At 39.7% G+C, this 20041-nt stretch overlaps 1 protein-coding gene across 1 annotated transcript in view; it reads right to left on the bottom strand.

Annotated features, from left to right (window-relative positions):
* The window catches only part of GRXCR1 (glutaredoxin and cysteine rich domain containing 1), a 173047-nt gene that overhangs the window by 134537 nt on the left and 18469 nt on the right, over positions 1 to 20041 (bottom strand). The window contains exon 1 of the mRNA XM_089911863.1: positions 1 to 20041. This exon is cut by the window's left edge and continues 11026 nt beyond it; it is cut by the window's right edge and continues 18469 nt beyond it. The gene's annotated coding sequence lies outside the window, so the exon portion shown is untranslated.

Here is a 20041-nt window from a genome sequence, read left to right as displayed (position 1 = left end):
GCAATGACCTAGAGACATGGGATAGGGAGGGTGGGAGGGAGGCCCAAGAGGGAGAGTATATGGGGATATATGTTTGCATATGACTGATTCAATTTGTTGTACAACAGAAACTAACACAGTATTGTGAAGCAATTATACTCCAATAAAGATCTATTAAAGAAAGAAATAAAGTAAAATGTCATAGTATTTGCATATAAGGTACACACATCCTCCCATATACTTCAAATCACCTCTAGAGTCTTATAATACCTAACACAATGTAAATGCTATTAAATTGTTGCCAGTGTGTGCCAAATTTAAGTTTTGTTCTTTGGAACTTTACAGAATTTTTTCAAATATTTCCATCCATGGTTGTTTGAAACCATGGATGTGGAACCTCATGGATATGGAGTGCCGACTGTACCGTTTGGAGGACAGTGAGAAGAATGGAGCCAGGTGAGCATAAATAAGTGACAGAGAATCAAGGCAATTTGTTTGTGGTCTGATTCGAGGGCTTGGAGGCTGAATCAGTCTGTCATCACTTAGATCCTAGGAGAAGGGCTCCAGTTTGCACAAGCTTGTCTGCTCTATACCATTATGGACTGTTGACTATATACTAAGTGCTGTACTAGGAGCAGGGGGTTTCAGCGCTGGCTTATACCTGTCACCTTGGATCCTGAGAGGGCATGGTTGTCTCAGAGTCCCGGGGGTGCTCAACTGTGGACTCAACATGCACCCAGCATTTCCATTACATAATTACCTCAACTATAAAATTAACATAGCCACCAATGAAGGAGGACCAATAAAGAGGTCCCAGAGGAGCAGCTTCCCAAAATAGACTTTCACAGTTCAATTCTCATCTTTGATTTCACTAGTATTTTGTAGAGTGTTTTGCATATAAATGGCACCCAGAGAAATGTTTGCTGATTTAAAATTAGCTAAATTAGATTTTAATGTCAGAACAAACTGATCTCACATTTAGGAGACAGGTAAATTACAACTAACGTGATTGCTTTCATCTCTTTCTATCCTGCTTCCAGTCTATATGCAAGGTGGGATATAATGTCTATTTACTTTCCAGGCAAAAATCTAAGTCATATAATGCTATTGGTGTCATTAAAGGCAACATCTACACTACATTAGAAATTGTTGAATGCTACGGAGTAAATGGTATACTCTACCTGTAGAATCCAAGTCCCAGAAGAAATCAAAGAGCAATGAATCAAGTCTACCTATTTAGGTGTTGAAACCTTGACTTGGCTGTCTTCAACTTATAAAAGCCAAGAGATTCAAACGTCCAGTCCACTTAGCAGCAAGTAGCTAAAGCTCAAGCTTCATTCTCGAGCATGAAACAAGGATTTTGCTATTTTCTCTTGAATAAGGAGTTTCTTGTGTATTTTGTAGTAAGTTTCTTCAAATTGGAAGGAAGAAAGTTCACTTTTATGTCCTTGTTCATTCAGACTGTCACTATGTAGAATATTTATAAATATGTCTTATAGTATCAATACAAAGGTTTTGAACTACCTTCATTATTACTTCAGGATATTGGCGTATGGATCTGACATCTCTTAATTACCAATAAAGAGAAAAATGAATGAATAAAATTAAGCATACATTTATCCTACACATGGGACATATACTTTTCAAAATTCTGCATGGAACCATAACAAAAACAAATCCAACTGCCCCAGGATGGAGAAAAAGTCAGATAGGATGAATGAATATGGCACTCAAGAATAAATATTAATGAATAAAGCATCAAAAATACTGAACTGGGGGAGAGTGGCCAAGATGGCAGAGTAGAAAGACCCTGAGCTCATCTCCTCTCATGAGGACACCAAAATCACAATGACCTGCAGAACAACCATCAACAAAAAAGACTGGAACCTATCAGAAAAGCTCTTCAACAACTAAAGACATAAAGAAGGAACCACAACAAGATGGGTAGGAGGGGCAGACTCACAATATAATCAAATCTCATACCCCATGGGTGCACAACCCATAAACTGAGGAATAATTATATTGCAGAGGTTCTCCCACAGGAGTGAGAGTTCTAAGCCCCACGTCAGGCTCCAGCCCAGGGGTCTGGCACCAGGAAGATGAGCCCCCAGAGCATTTGGCTTTAAAGGCCAGCTGAGCTTAATGGCAGGAGCCCCACAGGACTTGGGGGAAGAGAGACTTCACTCTTAAAGGGCAGACACAAAATTCCACATGCACCAGGACCCAGGGAAAAAGCAGTAATTTGATATGATCCTGGGCCAGACCTCCCTCCTGGTCTTGGAGAGTCTCATGGAGAGTTGGGAGGAGGCTGAGGCTCACCCTAGGGACATAGACACTGGTGGCAGAAATACTGTAGACCAGTCAAACACGTGAACGCTGCTGCTGGCAACTGCCATCTTGGCTCATTAGCGCCAACACCCAACAATCTATAGGCACCAGTGCTGGAATGCCTCAGGTCAAAAAACTAAGTGTTCAGGGACCCAGCCCCACCCAACAGCAGACAGGCTGCTGAAAGACTTCCTGAGCCCACAGCCACCTCTAGACATGCTCCCAGACATGGCCCTACCTACCAGAAGGCCAAGACCCAGCTGTACCCACCACTGGAAAGACATTGGCTCTTCCCAACAGGAAGCCTGCATTAGGCTCTAGACCAGCTTCACCCACCAGGGGGCAGACACTAGAAGCAAGAAAACTATGATCCTGCAGCCTGTGGACTAAGCCCACCAACAGCAAGCCAGACCCTACCCTGGGACCAGGTGGGCCTCAGTGCTGCCCACTAGCAGATCACAATAACCTTCAGGACACACTGGGCCCCATAACCAACTGTGTCAGGAACTGCCCCCTTCCATTAATGATCTGAAATGAGCTCTGGGATCCCTGGGCCCTGCAGGCAGACTCCAGGAACCAGCTCTGCCTGACAGTAACTGGCACTAACTCCAGGATCTGGCTTCACCTGCCAGTGGGTGGGCAACATCCCTAGAGTATTTGGGACCATGACTCCACCCACCAGTGAGCCAGCACTAGACCCAGGGCCCCGGGACCCACTGGTTCTGCAACCGGCTGCCTCATAATCAGGCCACACTAAAAGGCAGCAGGCAACATCCTCATAAGGCAGAGCCTGGCAGCCAACCGGACCAGGGACCAACCAAGTCTCCCAGACTGCCCATATGATAGCCTGCCACAACAGAGGAACCCAAGAAACCCATTTAGGGGGAACCACTAGAGCATATAGTTTGGGTGACAAGAGGGGAGTTCACGGCTGGGATGCATAGGACATCTGTTACACAGGGCCACTTCTCCAAGGTCGAAAAACATAACTAACCTACCACATACATAAAAATACAAATATCAGCTTAGACAAAACGAAGCAGCAGAGAAATATGTTTCAGATGAAAGAACAAGATAAAACGCCGGAAGAACTAAGTGAAATGGAGATAGGCAACCTACCCAATTAAAGAGTTCAGAGTAATGATCATAAAGATGATCAAAGAATTTGGGAGAATGGATGCACAGAGTGAGAAGTTAGAAGATTTTAACAGAGAGTTAGAAAATATAAAGAACAACCAAAGAGAGATAAAGAATACAATAACTAAAATGAAAAATACACTAGAAGTAATCAATAGTAGACTAAATGATACAGAAGAACGGATCAATGGGCTAGAATACAGAGTAGTGGAAATCACTGCCACTGAACAGAAAAAGGAAAAGAAATGAGGACAGTTTAAGAGACCTCTGGGACAACATCAAGGGCACTAATATTTACATTATAGGGGTCCCAGAATCCCAGAAGGAGAAGAGAGAGGAAAAGGGCCTGAGAAAATATTTGAAGAGATAATAGCTGAAAACTTCCTTAATCTGGAAAGGAAACAGTCACCCAAGTCCAGTAATCACAGAGAGTCCCATATAGGATTAACCCAAAAAAGGAACACACCGAGACACATTGTAATAAAAATGACAAAAATTAAAGATAAAGAGAGAATATTAAAAGCAACAAGGGAAAAGCAACAAATAACATACAAAGGAACTCCCACAAAAACTATCAGCTGATTTTTCACACAAAGCTATAGGGAGGTTAAAAGACAAAAGTAGTAAAATCATTTGTATAGAGTTAAGGGATACAGAATACAGTTAGATGTAAAATATGATATCAAAAATAGTAATCATGAGGGGAGGAGAGTACAAATGCAGGGTTTTTAAAATGCATTTGAATTTAAGAGACCAGCAACTTAAAACAATCATGAGTTTATATATACTGCTATACAAAAATCTCACTGTGACCACAAGCCAAAAATCTGTAATAGATATGCACACAAAAAGAAAAAGGAGGGCTTCCCTGGTGGCACAGTAGTTGAGAGTCCGCCTGCCGATGCAGGGGATGCGGGTTCGTGCCCCAGTCCGGGAAGAGCCCACATGCCACGGAGTGGCTGGGCCCGTGAGCCATGGCCACTGAGCTGGCACGTCCGGAGCCTGTGCTCTGCAACGGGAGAGGCCACAACAGTGAGAGGCCCGAGTACCACAAAAAAAAAAAAAAAGAGAAAAAGGAATCCAAACATAACACTAAAGATAGTCATCAAATCACAAGAGAAGAGAACAAAAGAAGAAAGAGAAGAAAAAGATCTACAAAAAACAAATCCAAAATATTTAACAAAATTGCAATGAGAAAAAACATATCAATAATTACCTTAAATGTAAATGGATTAAATGATCCAAGCAAAAGATATAGAGTAGCTGAATGGATACAAAAAAAGAACCTGTATATATGCTGCCTACAAGAGATTCATTTCATATCTAGAGACACATTCAGAGCTACGTGAAGTGATGGCAAAAGGTATTCCATGCAAATGGAAATCTAAAGAAAGCTAAAGTAGGAATACTCATATCAGACAAAATAGACTCTAAAATAGAGACTCTTACAAGAGACAATGAAAGACACTACATAATGATCAAGGGATCAATCCAAGAAGAAAATATAACAATTTTAAATATATATGCACCCAACACAGAAGCACCTCAATATATAAGGCAAATATTAACAGACATAAAAGGAGAAATCAACAGTAACACAATAATAGTAGGGAATTTTAACTCCCCACTTACATCAATGGACAGATCATCCAGACAGAAAGTCAGTAAGGAAACACAGGCCTTAAGTAACACATTGGACCAAATGGACTTAATTGACATATATAGAGCATTCAATCTGAAGGCAGCAGAATACATATCCTTTTCAACTGCTCATGGGACATTTTCCAGGATAGATCACAGGCTAGGTCACAAACTAAGCCTCAGTAAATTTAAGAAAACTGAAATCATATAGATCATCTTTTCTGACCATAATGCTATGAGATTAGAAATCAACTGAAGAAAAAAACTTCAAAAAACACAAACACATGAAGGCTAAACAATATGCTACTAAACACCAATGGATCACTGAAGAAATCAAAGAAGGAATCAAAAATTACATAGAGACAAACGAAAATGAAAACATGACAATCCAAAACCTATGGGACACAGCAAAACCAGTTCTAAGAGAGAAGTTTATAGCAATACAAGCTTTCCTTAAGAAACAAGAAAAATCTCAACTAAACAACTTAACCTTACACCTAAAGGAACTAGAGAAAGAAGAACAAACAAAACCCAAAGTTGGTAGAAGGAAAGAAATAAACATCAGAACAGAAATAAATGAAATAGAGACAAAAAAAATATTAAAAAGATCAATGACACTGAAAGCTGGTTCTTTGAAAATGTAAACAAAATTGATAAACCTTTAGTCAGACTCATCAAGAAAGAAAAGGTCACAGAAAGATAAAATCAGAAATGAAAAAGAAGTTACAATTGACACCGCAGAGATACAAAGGATCATAAGAGCCTACTATGAGCAACTATATGCCAATAAAATGGACAACCTAGAAGAAATGGACAAATCCTTAGAAAGGTACAATCCCAAGACTGAACCAGGAAGAAACAGAAAATATGAACAGATCAATTACCAGTACTGAAATTGAATTAGTAATTTAAAAACTCCCAACAAGCAAAAGTCCAGGATCAGATGGCTTCATAGGTGAAATCAACCAAACTTTTAGAGAAGAGTTAACATTTATCCTTCTGAAAATATTCCAAAAATTGCAGAGGAAGGGACACTTCCAAACTCATTCTGTGAGGCCACCATCACCCTGATACCAAAAGCAGACAAAGATACAACAAAAAAAGAAAATTACAGGTCAATATCACTGATGAACATAGATGCAAAAATCCTCAACAAAATACTAGCAAACTGACACTAACAATACATTAAAAGGATCATAACCATAATCAAGTGGGATTCATCCCAGGGATGCAAGGATTTTTCAATGTCCACAAATCAATCAATGTGATATACCACATTAACAAATTGAAAAATAAAAACCATATGGGATGCAGAAAAAGGTTTTGATAAAATCAACATCCATTTATGATAATCACTCTCCAGAAAGTTGGCATAGAGGGAACTTACCTCAACATAATAAACATATATAACGAACCTACAGCTAACTTCATATTCAATGCTGAAAAGCTGAAAGCATTCCCTCTAAGATCAGGAACAAGACAAGGTTGCCTACTCTCACCACTTTTATTCCACATTGTTTTGGAAGTCCTAGCCACAGCTATCAGACAAGTAAAAGAAATCCAAATTGGAAAGGAAGAAGCAAAACCGTCATTGTTTGCAGATGACATGATACTATACATAGAAAATTCTAAAGATGCTACCAGAAAACTATTAAAGAGCTCATCCATGAATTTTGTACATTTGCAAAATACAAAATTAATATACAGAAATCTGTTGCATTTATATACACTAACAATGAAATATCAGAAAGAGAAATTAAGAAAACAACCCCATTTACCATTGCATCTAAAAGAATAAAATACCTAGGAATAAACCTACCTAAGGAGGCAAAAGCCCTGCACTCTGAAAACTATAAGACACTGATGAAAGAAACTGAAGATGCCACAAACAAATGGAAAGATATATCGTGTTCTTGGACTGGAAGACTCAGTATTGTTAAAATGACCATACTGCCCAAGGCAATCTGCAGATTCAATGCAATCCCTATTAAGTTACCAATGGCATTTTTCACAGAACTAGAACAAAGAATTTAAAAATTTGTATGTAAACTTAAAAGACCCTAAATAGCCAAAACAATCTTGAGAAAGAAGAACAGAGCTGGAGGAATCAGGCCCCCTGACTTCAGACTATACTACAAAGCTCCAGTCATCAAAACATTATGGTAGTGGCACAAAAACAGACATATAAATCAAAAGAAAAGGATAGAAAGCCCAGAAATAAACCCACATACTTATAGTCAATTAATCTATGACAAAGGAGGCAAGAATATACAATGGAGAAAAGACAGTCTCTTCCATAAGTGATGCTGAGAAAACTGGACAGCCACTTGTAAAAGAATGAAAGTAGAACCTTCTCTAACACCATATACAAAAATAAACTCAAAATGGATTAAAGACCTAAATGTAAGACCAGATACTATTAAAATTCCTAGAGGAAAACATAGGCAGAACACTCTTTGGCCTAAATCGTAGCAATATTTTTCTGGTTCTGTCTCCTAGAGTAATGAAAATAAAAGCAAAAATAAACAAATGGGACCTAATTAAACTTAAAAACTTTTGTGCAGCAAAGGAAACCATAAACAAAACGAAAAGATGACCTACAGAATGGGAGAAAGTATTTGCAAATGATGCAACTGACAAGGGATTAATTTCCAAAATATACAAACAGCTCACACAGCTCAATATCAAAAAAGCAAACAATCCAAACAAAAAATGCGCAGAAGACATAAATAGACATCTCTCCAAAGAGGACATACAGATGGCCAACAGGCACGTGAAAAGCTCAACATCATTAATTACTAGAGAAATGCAAATCAAAATCGCAATGAGGTACCACCTCACACCAGTCAGAATGGTCATCGTCAAAAAGTCTGCAAATAATAAATGTTAGAGAGGGTGTGGAGAAAAAGGAACCCTCCTACACGTTGGTGGGAATGTAAATTGGTGCAGCCACAATGGAGAACAGTATGGAGGTTCCTTAAAAAATTGAAAATAGATTTATCATATGATCCAGCAATCCCACTCCTGGGCATATATTTGAAAAAGACGAAAACTCTAATTCAAAAAGATACATGCACCCCAATGCTCACAGCAGCATTGTTTACAATAACCAAGACATGGAAGCAACCTAAATGCCCATGGACAGATGAATGGGTAGAGAAATTTTGGTATATACATACAAAGGAATATTACTCAGCTATAAAAAAAAGAATGAAATAATGTTATTTGCAGCAACATGAATGGACCTAGAGATTATCATGCTAAGTGAAGTAAATCAGAGAATGACAAATATATGACATCACTTATACGTAGAATCTTACAAAAGTAATACAAATTAACTTATTTACAAAACAGAAATAGACTCACAGATGTAGAAAACAAACTTATGGCTACCAAAGGGGAAAGGAGGGGAGGAAGGGATAAATTAGGAGTTTTGAGAAGTTTGGGATTAATAGATACATGCTATTACATATAAAATAGATTAACAACAAGAACCTACTCTATAGCACAGGGAACTATATTCAATATTGTGTAATAACCTCTAACGGAAAAGAATCTGAAAAATAATATATATAATGTATTGTTCTGAATCACTCTGCTCTACATCTGAAACTAACACAACATTGTAAATCAACTATATATCAGTATAAAAAAATACTGAATCAGACCCAGAAATACTCAAGGTATTCTTGGTATCATAAAGACCAACGTTTATGCTTGAGATTTTCCAGAATCAGGATAGAAACAGGAGAACAGGGAAGTAGAGTCACAGTATTAGAAACATCAGCAAAAGCTACTTTTCCAAATCAGCAGCGTATTTCAACAGAATATCAGTGCTGAATGTGGTAGCTTTGTAGTGTAAATCCCCAGAGTGTCAATTTATTTTTCTATAGTGAGAATGTGCTTGTAGGAAGTATAAAGAGCCTAAAGAATTTTCAAATCTATTCAGATAAAATAGCAACTCTCTCAAAGTCTACCCTGCTGATAAATTTTTCTTGGTCATTATTTTTAAATTGATGAAAAAGTAGAATCGCCAAAAGAAACATGCAAGACTGACTGAAAAAAGTATATAAAAATATCCTTATCCTGAGACAGACTGCCTGTCTTATTCTTGTGGTTGAATTGTTTTTAAATCACTGAAATTTCAACATACATTATCTTTCATCAATACATGGCATGTACTTAAAATGCACGGACACTGCCACTTTGAAGTACCACAAATTATATTTCATAATTGTGTTGTCTTTTTCTTCCAAGAGCATGATGCTAGAATGAAGCACTGGGACATTCTAATTCTATTATCCTATCATCGTTGCCAAGGTAACAGGTGCCTGTTGATTCTACTGTCTGAGATGAAGGTTAAAACTGACAGGGAGAGGAAAAACAAGGAGCCAGCAAGACAGAACAAAAAACTGTGTTCATATAGAGATCTAGAGATGTTTCTGTGTTTCTGGTGAGACTGTAATTTTGAGTCCAAAAGTAAACTAATAGAAAGTTTTTAAGAGCACTCAGTGGTGCCCGGGAAAGACCAAGAAAGTTTCCCTGAAAAGAAGGCATGATGGGATATGGATTGTGAGGTCTGTGGTTGAAAAATCACATCACCCCAGAAAGCACAGAGTTCAGTCAACTCTCCCAAAGTACCAATTACGCATTGAAGAGACGGCATTTGCAGACATATATTTGCAGCATCTTTTGTAAAATGAGTTAATGCAGTTTCCAAAGCTTTTGAGTTTTGCATATATAAACTTGAAACTCTAAGATAATCTAGCTAACTTGGGCTTTGTTCTGCTTGGTTTGCAAATAGAATCTTTTTCCAGTATGAATATATGTCATATTAGAAACAGAAAATAAATAATTAATCATTTCTATTTACTGCCCACCACTAGAAGATATTCGCAAAGGAAATTTGAGATAATCCTTGCTCTCAAGGAGTTTATCATCTTCTTGAGAGGAACGAACTATGATTAAAATTAAATTCATTACAAAGAAGGGAATATGTGTGCAAACAGAGTAAAACATCATTCCTCCTGGGCTAAAACTAGTGTGATAGAATACGGATCATCATACCTCCACTGTCTCTTCATTTTGCACAAGTGTGCAATGCACAATTGCAAATAACTCCTGATTTGTGGCTAAAAGAAGTATGGGTGGGTGATAATTATTTGCTGTATTTTGTCTTGGCAGGGAAGCCAACAGAGAGTATAGGTGAGGGATACGAGGGAATAATGGAAATGATATCTTGGTATCTGTCTCCCTCTTGGAATCTTGGAATGGTTTGAAGCCCTGATATTGCAAGGATGACAACCAGAAGCTGGGAGTCTCTTGGAAGACTCAATGGACTCTAGGGATAAGCCTTGCTCCTTTGGCACCCAGGGGATAAAATGAGACGAGGACCACTATGCATGAAAACTACATCTCTGACATCCTGGAGATAAAAATCACTGGGAGCATTAGAAGACAATACCCTTGGGCACAGACATTGTGGCTTCACAAAGGGCAGGGCAGCAGCTGACATCTGTAAGGCATATTTAGGCAGCTTCAGGTGTGGTGGGTATTGATCAGCAGGAGACAAAGGTAGAAAACATGCCACACAGGGCTGGGCTCACAGTCAGTTGTGTAGTTTTTCATGTGAGACTCACTGAACCCCCTTCTCTGAAATAATTCTGGGGGCTGTGGAGTTGGGGACCTCAACGTCCATCCATCCATCCGTTGAACCCTAGAGCCACTGTAACATGTGGAAGCTGCAACACATGTTCGCCAGTGCACTAAATGTGAAAGGCTCAACCTCCAGGTAGTTATAGAGGGATCTGAGGGTCCTAGGACATTAGAGTATTTCATTCATTCTAAGACATGCACTTTTCACATGTGTTAACATCTCTGAAATTGTTGGGCATCTGACCATCGGATCACTCCCTGACAGTCATGACATAGCCGGCATTGCCTGCATATTAAACTTGCTGAGTGGTGTCACCAGCTTGGAAGAAAATCCAAGACAATAGCAAAGCACACTTTTAAAAAACACTGCATCATCGGTGCTCTTGACTCCAGGAAGGACGAACTGCCCTGTGTGAAAAAGCACACATATCAACGGCTCTGAATGGAAAGGTGATTCATGAGAATTAAACTCTGCGTATGAACGCATTTAGGAACACCCAAATCAATTTATTTTGTATTTATTTGCCTTTATATGTATACTCAAGAGTGATATATATGAGCAATCTATGGGTAAATACATCTTAAAAAGCTTTTCCCACGTTTAAACTAAAAATTTCAAGTGAGAAAATATTGTGCCGTTGTTAAATTAGCAGGTCTTTTTTTTTCCTTTCCCAGTGGCTCATAAAATAAAGATGCATCTTCCAGCTGGTATCATCTTAGAGTCAATGAAATATGAGCATATGCCACAATATTCATATACATATAACTTTTATTTAACATCCAGAGGAACAGGCAACAAAGAACTTCATTATCAGAAAATATGTATTTTTACTAGAGGTCTGTCAGGAACACACTGGGATCCAGAAAATGGGCCATAAATTTATTTGCTATCTCCATAGGGTCACCTTTCTAACCAATAAAGTCAGCCTCAGAGGAGCATCTGAGACTTCTTTCTCCCCATTCCCATCTCCTCCCTTCCCTCTTCCTCCTCCGCCTCTCTGCTCTCCTCCCAGGATCCCACCTCCATTTGATTGTTGCTCTGTGTGGTCAAAGCCACTGACTCGGGCTTCCCTGGTGGCGCAGTGGTTAAGTATCCGCCTGCCGATGCAGGGGATGAAGCTTCGAGCCCTGGTCCGGGAAGATCCCACATGCTGCGGAGCGGCTGGGCCCGTGAGCCATGGCTGCTGAGCCTGCGCATCCGGAGTCTGTGCTCCGCAATGGGAGAGGCCACAACAGTGAGAGGCCCGCATACCGCAAAAAAAAAAAAAAAAAAAAAAAAGCCACCGACTCTGGCCCCTCTTACTCCTCTAAGGGGACAGCCTCGGGTCTTTAAGATATTTCAGAATAGAGCATCTCTGAAACCACCAAGATTTCTCTTGCCCATACTGATCGCATCTTATGGCATAAATGTAACTTGTTATTGCTGGTGGGGAAGTTCCTGCCAGCAGGGTGAGGATGGGGAGAAATGAACTGGGTTAAATAGACAGAGAACACTGCCTGTTACCTTATTTAATCTCATAACATTCCTGAGAACAGGGGATTATGAAATATCCATTTTATGGATGGGACTAAATAGTAAGTCAGGCACTAACTCTAACATGGGCCTATAGATTCTGGAGCTAGAGCAGCCCATTAGCAGTGACTGACATTGGGGGAAAATAATCTTACATTTTACTTAGAAGAGTGATAAGCAGAGTGTGTGTGTTAAAAATGATCCTTCATATATGCTTACAAATGCTTGTTTATGAAGAAAGTTTGAATCCTTCCTTAGGGGGCCTCTAACTTGATTTTAAACAAAAGACCTATCATCACTTCAACTTATGTCTACCCAATTCTTATAGAGACTAAAAGAAGCCTCCAGAAATGCATACAATATAGCAACATAGAATAAATTTAAAATAACTCCGAAAAGGGAAGCATAGGAAAAATAAAGATTGGAGGAAAATATTAATATATCCACTTTCCAGACTGAAGAAAAGTGAGGCACAAGATGAAATTATTCCTAGTTCATTGTTTATCCCACAGTTGTGTGTCCTGTGTAAATGAAACATGTGAATTGAAGTTGAATGCCAGTAACCCTTCAGAAAGTCAATCTCCATCTTTACATTTTCACTTTTTTCCCTTACAAATCCAATTGCTTTATTTCCCAACTCATTAATTTATTCATCAAATACTTTTTAGCATGTTTCATGTACCCAGCATTGGCTTTGGCCCTGCCCATGGAAATATGAACAAGGCTAATCCTCACTCATACAGAAAGTGACTTGCTTTACTTCTTCCTCTTCAAGTTGTCATCCAGTTCAAATACCAACACAGAGCAATTTGAATATGAATAGTTTAACCTCCAAAAGTTCCCAAGGTACCTGCAATTATTTGTGTTTAAAATGGTAGTATTCTAAAAATAGTGTTCTTCATAGAAAATAGTTCTCTTTGCTCCAAGTAAGTACCAAGAAAAAAAGTGAGGAATTTCCTAGTATAAAGTCTGCTTTGAGCTCTCTTAGTATGGATATATTTACCCTTCATAAATAAGTAACTTAAATTATGCTGTCCTGATATAAAGCACAGTGCATAGTAAATAACATCCTATCATCAAAAAAGGGCATTTTCATGCAAGGTTACTTCATTTTTTTCAGCAGTTTTCCTCACCCCCTACATAAAAGTCTAACTAAATGTCAGACAGATGCAGAATTTTACATTTTAGAAAAGAATTACAATCAGCACTCATCTTTCTTTTTCTTACACTAAGGATTCTGAAATTCCTTTTACATATATCATGTTGTACACTCTATGCCTAAAAATCCTTGGTCGAAAAGGTTGACGATTCTCTTTCAAAGAAGACTTCTTTTTTTTTCTTTTTTTTGCAGTACGTGGGCCTCTCACTGTTGTGGCCTCTCCCGTTGCGGAGCACAGGCTCTGGACGCGCAGGCTCAGCGGCCCCGGCTCACAGGCCCAGCTGCTCCGCGGCATGTGGGATCTTCCTGGACCGGGGCACAAACCCGTGTCCCCTGCATCGGCAGGCAGACTCTCAACCACTGTGCCACAAGGGAAGCCCTCAAAGAACACTTCTTAATCAAAGGCTGTGGATCTACTTAATTTTTGTGTGCCGAAATAAATCCCTTCTATTCTTAGATATCTTGCTTGACATATCAATATTGAATTCTCCAGAACCAGTTTATGGCAAATCATTGATGATCTGAAAGCATCATAGTATCATCCTAACATTCAATACACACTTGAAGATTTGTATCAGAGATGGTAGGTGTCGGGGTGGTGGAGGAATAATCAATACGTACATCAAACACCCGAAATATTGCATCACTGAAGAACGCAACATAAATGTTGGCTTAATTTTACTCAACTTCATAAGGAAACTTGCATATGAAAAGTCAGTATATGTTAAAACTGGGGAATTTTATTATTTTTAATTACATTCTATCCTAAGGTAATTCTCACCAATGAGTTTAGGCACTTAGATTTGGTATCCCTCTACATAAGGGATATGGTATACCTCATAGTTGTTTTTTTATTTCCATTAACTAACTGCATGCACAGCAACCTGATTGTCAAGAGTGTATGACGGGTAGTATTGCTCTGGAAGTCAGGTTTTCATCTCTTTTCAGTTTATCCTTTTACTTATTGAATTACTTCTCTTAATACCTTCGAAATTTCATTAGTTTCCTCTAAACAAAATGTTACATTTAGCAAAACTCCAAGATTGATAAGAAGTAGGTCCCTACCCATGTCCAAAGATCAGTGATTCAATTTATTAATTTGATAATCATGTTTCCTCAACTGTAGACTTGTTTATGTCCTATCTTGGAAGCATATTTTTCCTGAATATCACAAAATAGGGTATCAGTTAAACAAATGATGACAGTCCAATAATTAAGGCCTACCTCTGAATATAACATTAGAATATTATTTTAAATCTGAAAAAACAATGTCCACCGTAGAACACTTTTAAAAGTAAATTATGGGCTTCCCTGGTGGCGCAGTGGTTGGGAGTCTGCCTGCCGATGCAGGGGACACTGGTTCGTGCCCCGGTCGGGGAGGATCCTGCATGCCGCGGAGTCTGGGCCCGTGAGCCATGGCCGCTGAGCTTGCGCGTCCGGAGCCTGTGCTCCGCAATGGGAGAGGCCACGACAGTGAGAGGCCCGCGTACCGCAAAAAAAAGTAAATTATATGACAAAAAAATTTCATTTTCAAAAAATATATTCAGAAATCTAATTAAATACATAAATGCTGGAGGATGTGTGGAAAAAATAACTAAAATAACTAGTGGGTGAATACACTGATACAAACATTCTGGATCCCATGATCCAGCAAACCTACTCACAGGTATATAACCTAGAGACGTGACCTCACAGATCCATGAGGGGACGTGTCTAAGGAGGTTTATTTCAATATTGTGTGGGGTTGTGGGACACTGGAAACAATAGCCCTGTAAATGCTCTGTAGAAATTGGGATCAATGAGCTAAATTTACACATCATCCCGATATATTTTTAATACATAAGTATTGAGTAAAATAATTCAGAAACAGAATGGGTTCTACAGACAATAACATATCATGTAAATAGAATAAAAACAAATGTATGCGCAAACAACACTGCATACTTTATAAGGGTGATATAAAATGAGGTATATTCTGTAAGTGCACACAAGATAGAGGAACGAAATGGGAGAAGGGGATGAAGGGGGAAGGAGAGGCTTTGCATGGGCCAGTGGTGATAGAGGCACCCTGAATGGCAGAATATGATTAATTCACCCCACTGTCACCAGAAGATAGATATGTGATCATCTCATGGTTGAAATATTATGGCTAGTGTTTGTGTGTGCGTGTGTGTGTGTGTGTTTGCTTTTCTATATTTTCAGATGAGCATGTGTTACCTTCTTAGTTAATAAATAAAGCATAGCTATTCCTCAGATTTTTTCAAGTTATATTTATACAGATTTAATTTACATACAATAAATTTCACCCTTTTAATGCCACAGATTGAGGAATTTTAACAAACATGTACAGGGCTCCTTGTATTTTTAATTGACTTGCTTGAATCAGACCCTCTGACCCAAATCCAGTGCTCTTTCCACTACATTAAAATACTTTTAAAAATTACCCTTAAACTTTCACTCATTTCTGTTTGCACTTTATAATGCATCATACCATTTTTTTGCCTTGAAAAATTAATTACTATAATAAACGCCTCCATAGAACTGCATGTGGGAGGACATCATCAGGCAGGCCCTTTGTTATGTGAAACAGTGGAATTGAGAGAAAATAATTTTGGGTAGTGAGGAAGCAGAGACCACACAGGAAATCAAGACACCATGAACCTGACATCTGCTTTAGTGAATTTTAATGATTAACCTTTTTTTCTGGATAACGTTTGACCCATCTTAAAAGTATAGAAAGCCAAAACTTCATACATTTAAAATAATGCCATTTTAGGAGTGATAACTTCCAACTCACTCCTGGTTTCCTTCTGTCCACCTGCCATGGATCATTTTGGGGCTCTAAGGGAGTTCTGGGAGAAATGAGAAGCAGAGACGAGCAGCTAGACAGGCACGCACAGTAAGAGTAACATTGAAGCGTAAGAAAAACGAGCTGCTGGCGTCCAGCTGACACAGCATGGTGAGTCTGGACCCAGGAAGATGGATATGGTATGAGATCAGCCACCCAGATGAAGGATGATATTCCTATAGCTGTGAGGACATTGTCCCCAGCTAGACGGGCAACAGCTTGTCGTCTGGCTTAGAAATCAGATCTCCTTCAACTCAAATAAATTAATTAACACCCACCCCTCTGAATTAAATAGCCCTGTCTGCCTGCCCAGTTTCTGTCAGCGTTCTTTCTTCCTTAATGCTTGTGTCTTCTCTGAGCTTTCCAACTGCCATCAGAGCTGCCAAGCAGCTAGTTCCTGTTCTTACAATTCAGTTTTATCATGTCAAGAGATTGCAATCAAGCCTTAAAAACACTCTGCAGCCTTTGAGACATTAGCCATCCCTAAAGCCCAGCTAACTTTTTGTTACAGGCATCTGCTTAAGATAGACCAAAGTCTGCCCAGGCTCGGCCAGCACTGCACACACACTCCAAAGGAGTATCAATTAGGGGGCACAGAAAATGCACTAGCACTTCTACGTTTATTCCTGCCTCAGGTTTCTTATTCCTATCAGAAATATGCAAAGATCCTCAAGTGATGATCTATAATCTAAAAGATGACCAAGGACACCTTGAGAAGCATTTCTACTAAGCTGACACCTTGAGAAGCATTTCTACTAAGCTGGCACTCAACCCATCATAAAATCTATGAGAATAAGATTTTGCATTCGTTTAGTGCCTTAGTTTCCAATGGCTCTCACATGCTGTGTCTTACACATCAGATCAAAGAAATAGCATCTGAAGAAGCTGATTTTGCAAAATGATCACCCACATAGCTTCTTAGTGAGAGAGAATTTTAATGTTGGCAGCCAAAGAGGTCAGCTACTCCATCAGTAATTATTTGCAAATTCAGACATCTATTACCGGAAGCACAGCAAGTTCTATATGCATAGTACATCCAATTAGAGCTTTAAAAATACACAAGTTTAAAATCGAACGCCTGAAAGGTATATTTGTGATGCAGGAAAATGTATAAAGACATCAGTTTCTCTTTTGTTGTCACTGCTTTGGGAAACTGTAAGCAAAGCCCACCTCTCCATTTTCCAATCACCAAATGAGTCCTCACAATTCTTATATAATTCAAGAGGGGCATACCCCAAAATAAGAGTCCAACTGAAGTTTTGTCTACCCCAAACTGGGGGTTCTGAGCAATAGATTTTATGATTTAGAAACTTTCTAGTCAATGGATCGTCCTCAAAGCATTAGTATCACATGGCTTGAGAACTTGTTAGAAATGCAGTCCCTCAGACCCCACCCAGAGCTACTGACTCAGAATCTGCCTTTTAACAAGATCCCCAGGGGATTCCAAAGCACATCCAAGTTTGAGAAGTGCTGCTTTGGAACAAGTAAAACAGAATATTTTTTATATTTATATAGAATATTTCTTACACCCATACCTTATGGAATAAATCCACATCTGTCAAATTTGGATGCTTCTTGAACCTTAGCTCAAGGAAATACACAATTTTTTAGCTAGTATAGATAAACAGTGTGGATTAACCCAATCACTTTATGAGGAGGAGAAGAAATACAGGCTTCTTCACCCTTAACTACTCTAGAAAGGTAAAAAAGGCATTCATTGGACTTCTAGGGTGGCAAATAGTCCCAGTGTGCCTGGAAGAAAGAGGGGTTCCCTGGGGCCAGGGACTTTCAGTGCTAAAACAGGTACAGTCCTAGACTAAAAGGGATGGCTGACTTGATGATATCTCTCCAAATGTTTGTTTTCTTACCAATCTTAAGGGATTATTCTTTAAATTTATATGCCCATACCTTAAAAAAAATTACAGATTATAACCACTCCTTCTCACATTACCTAAGATCAGAACAGATCTTATACTTGAACCAATACCCCCATTTGTTGGACTTATTTTTCTGCTGGAAATTTTCAAAGGAACTCCAGGGGAGCATGGAAACAGGCCAACACAGCCTCCTATGGCATGGAAGCTTGGGACCAGGGAAGGCAGACTACAACATTGGGGTAAGCTGTGAAGATTCGGAAGTGAGTACAGACACACCAGAAGAGAAAAAAAAAAGCATAAAAACAAACTTCTAGCTAGCTTCCCAAATTGGCTTAATACCAGCTATAACAAGCCTGTCAATTTGCCTATTGTACCAGGTCTCCTCCTTAGAGAGTGTGCACTGAACCTACCCCTGGCCTCAGAGGACCTCTGACCCAAGCCTGATAGATAGGCATATCTCTCTGGGGAACTTCTAACTAGCATGCGGCGCTTTTCACCAGTGTTTGTAGCCACTGGAATTTAGCGGCATTCTTGGGGTGGTCATTTTTCACCATATGCATGAAGAAACTCAGAGAGCTGTTAATAAAGACAGGGAAAGAGTAAATATAGATACGCAGAGGAAAACAAAATCAGAGTTTTGGGGTCGGGGTGGTGGCACGACAGAGACAGATAAATTAGCTTTGCTTCCTGGTCTCACTCCTACTACTGCTTCTGGCTCAGTTGCAGGAGAAAACAGTTTCCCAGCCTATTTGCCTCCGGATACCTCTTGGTGGGCTTGGTAGAACCCCACTGGGAAACAGCGCTGGCTTCTGCCTTTCGGCTTCCGGAAGCCTCCTGTTTCACATTCAGACCATAGCAATGTCCTAGCAGGTCCTCCCATCCAGACGCCCTCTGAGTTGACAATTTTGCCCACTTCCCTTTTCAACTTCTAACCTCACAGTGCCATCTTAGTATTCATGAGTTTGGGAACTGGGGTCTCACTCTCAGGTTCAAACATCCCAGCACTGGGTCAGTGCTCTGCAGGATTAGGGGATTCTGGAGGCTCTACAAATCCCTCCGCAGCTGTATGTTCTAGCCTAAAAGCTCTCCGAAGAAAGAACCAGTTAGTGTACCTTTTACAAGATCCAGCAGTCAGGCAGGCACAGTGCAAGTACCAATGACCCAGAAGCCAACTGCCTAGTGTTACAATGCTAGCTCTGAATCAGGGTGTGTGACTTTGGTAACATTTTATAACTTCCCTGAGCTTCCCTTTCTTTGCCTGTAAAACCTTAGGTCTAACCAGGTGAAACTGTCATTTCTGTAGGACAAAATGGTAGAGTATAAATAACTTCATATGGATAAACTTAACAGTATTATACCTGTCTCACAGTTGAGTAAAGATTTGAGTTTTGGGGGGTTTTTTGGGTTGTTTTTTTTTTTGGCTGCATTGGGTCTTTGTTGCTGTCCGCGGGCTTTCTCTAGTTGTGGCGAGCGGGGGCTACTCTTCGTTGCAATGCGCGGACTTCTCATTACGGTGGCTTCTCTTATTGCAGAGCACGTGCTCTAGGCGCACGGCCTTCAGTAGTTGTGGCTCACGGGCTCTAGAGCGCAGGTTCAGTAGTTGTGGCACACGGGCTTAGTTGCTCCGCGGCATGTGGGATCTTCCCGGACCAGGGCTCGAACCCGTGTCGCCTGCATTGGCAGGCGGATTCTTAACCACTGTGCCACCAGGGAAGCCCCAAGATTTGAAGTTTTAGAACAATTTTTTTAAGTATCTGGCCTCAATGAGTAACAGCTATTAATCTCAATGTGCTGTCGCTGCCGTTATCTAGCACAGTATCTTTGTTTCCATAGGTACTTTATGAAGAGGAGAAGGAAAAGCTAATACAGCATAAGTGGTCCAACCTCCCCAAGCTGCTAGGCTC

Source organism: Delphinapterus leucas, chromosome 5, assembly GCF_059928025.1.
Source record: "Delphinapterus leucas isolate spDelLeu-1000000601 "Yukka" chromosome 5, BTC_Dleu_Yukka2, whole genome shotgun sequence".
NCBI classification, from domain to species: domain Eukaryota; kingdom Metazoa; phylum Chordata; class Mammalia; order Artiodactyla; family Monodontidae; genus Delphinapterus; species Delphinapterus leucas.
The sequence above is the reverse complement of the archived record's forward strand: the minus strand, read 5'-3'. Positions and strand labels throughout refer to the sequence as shown.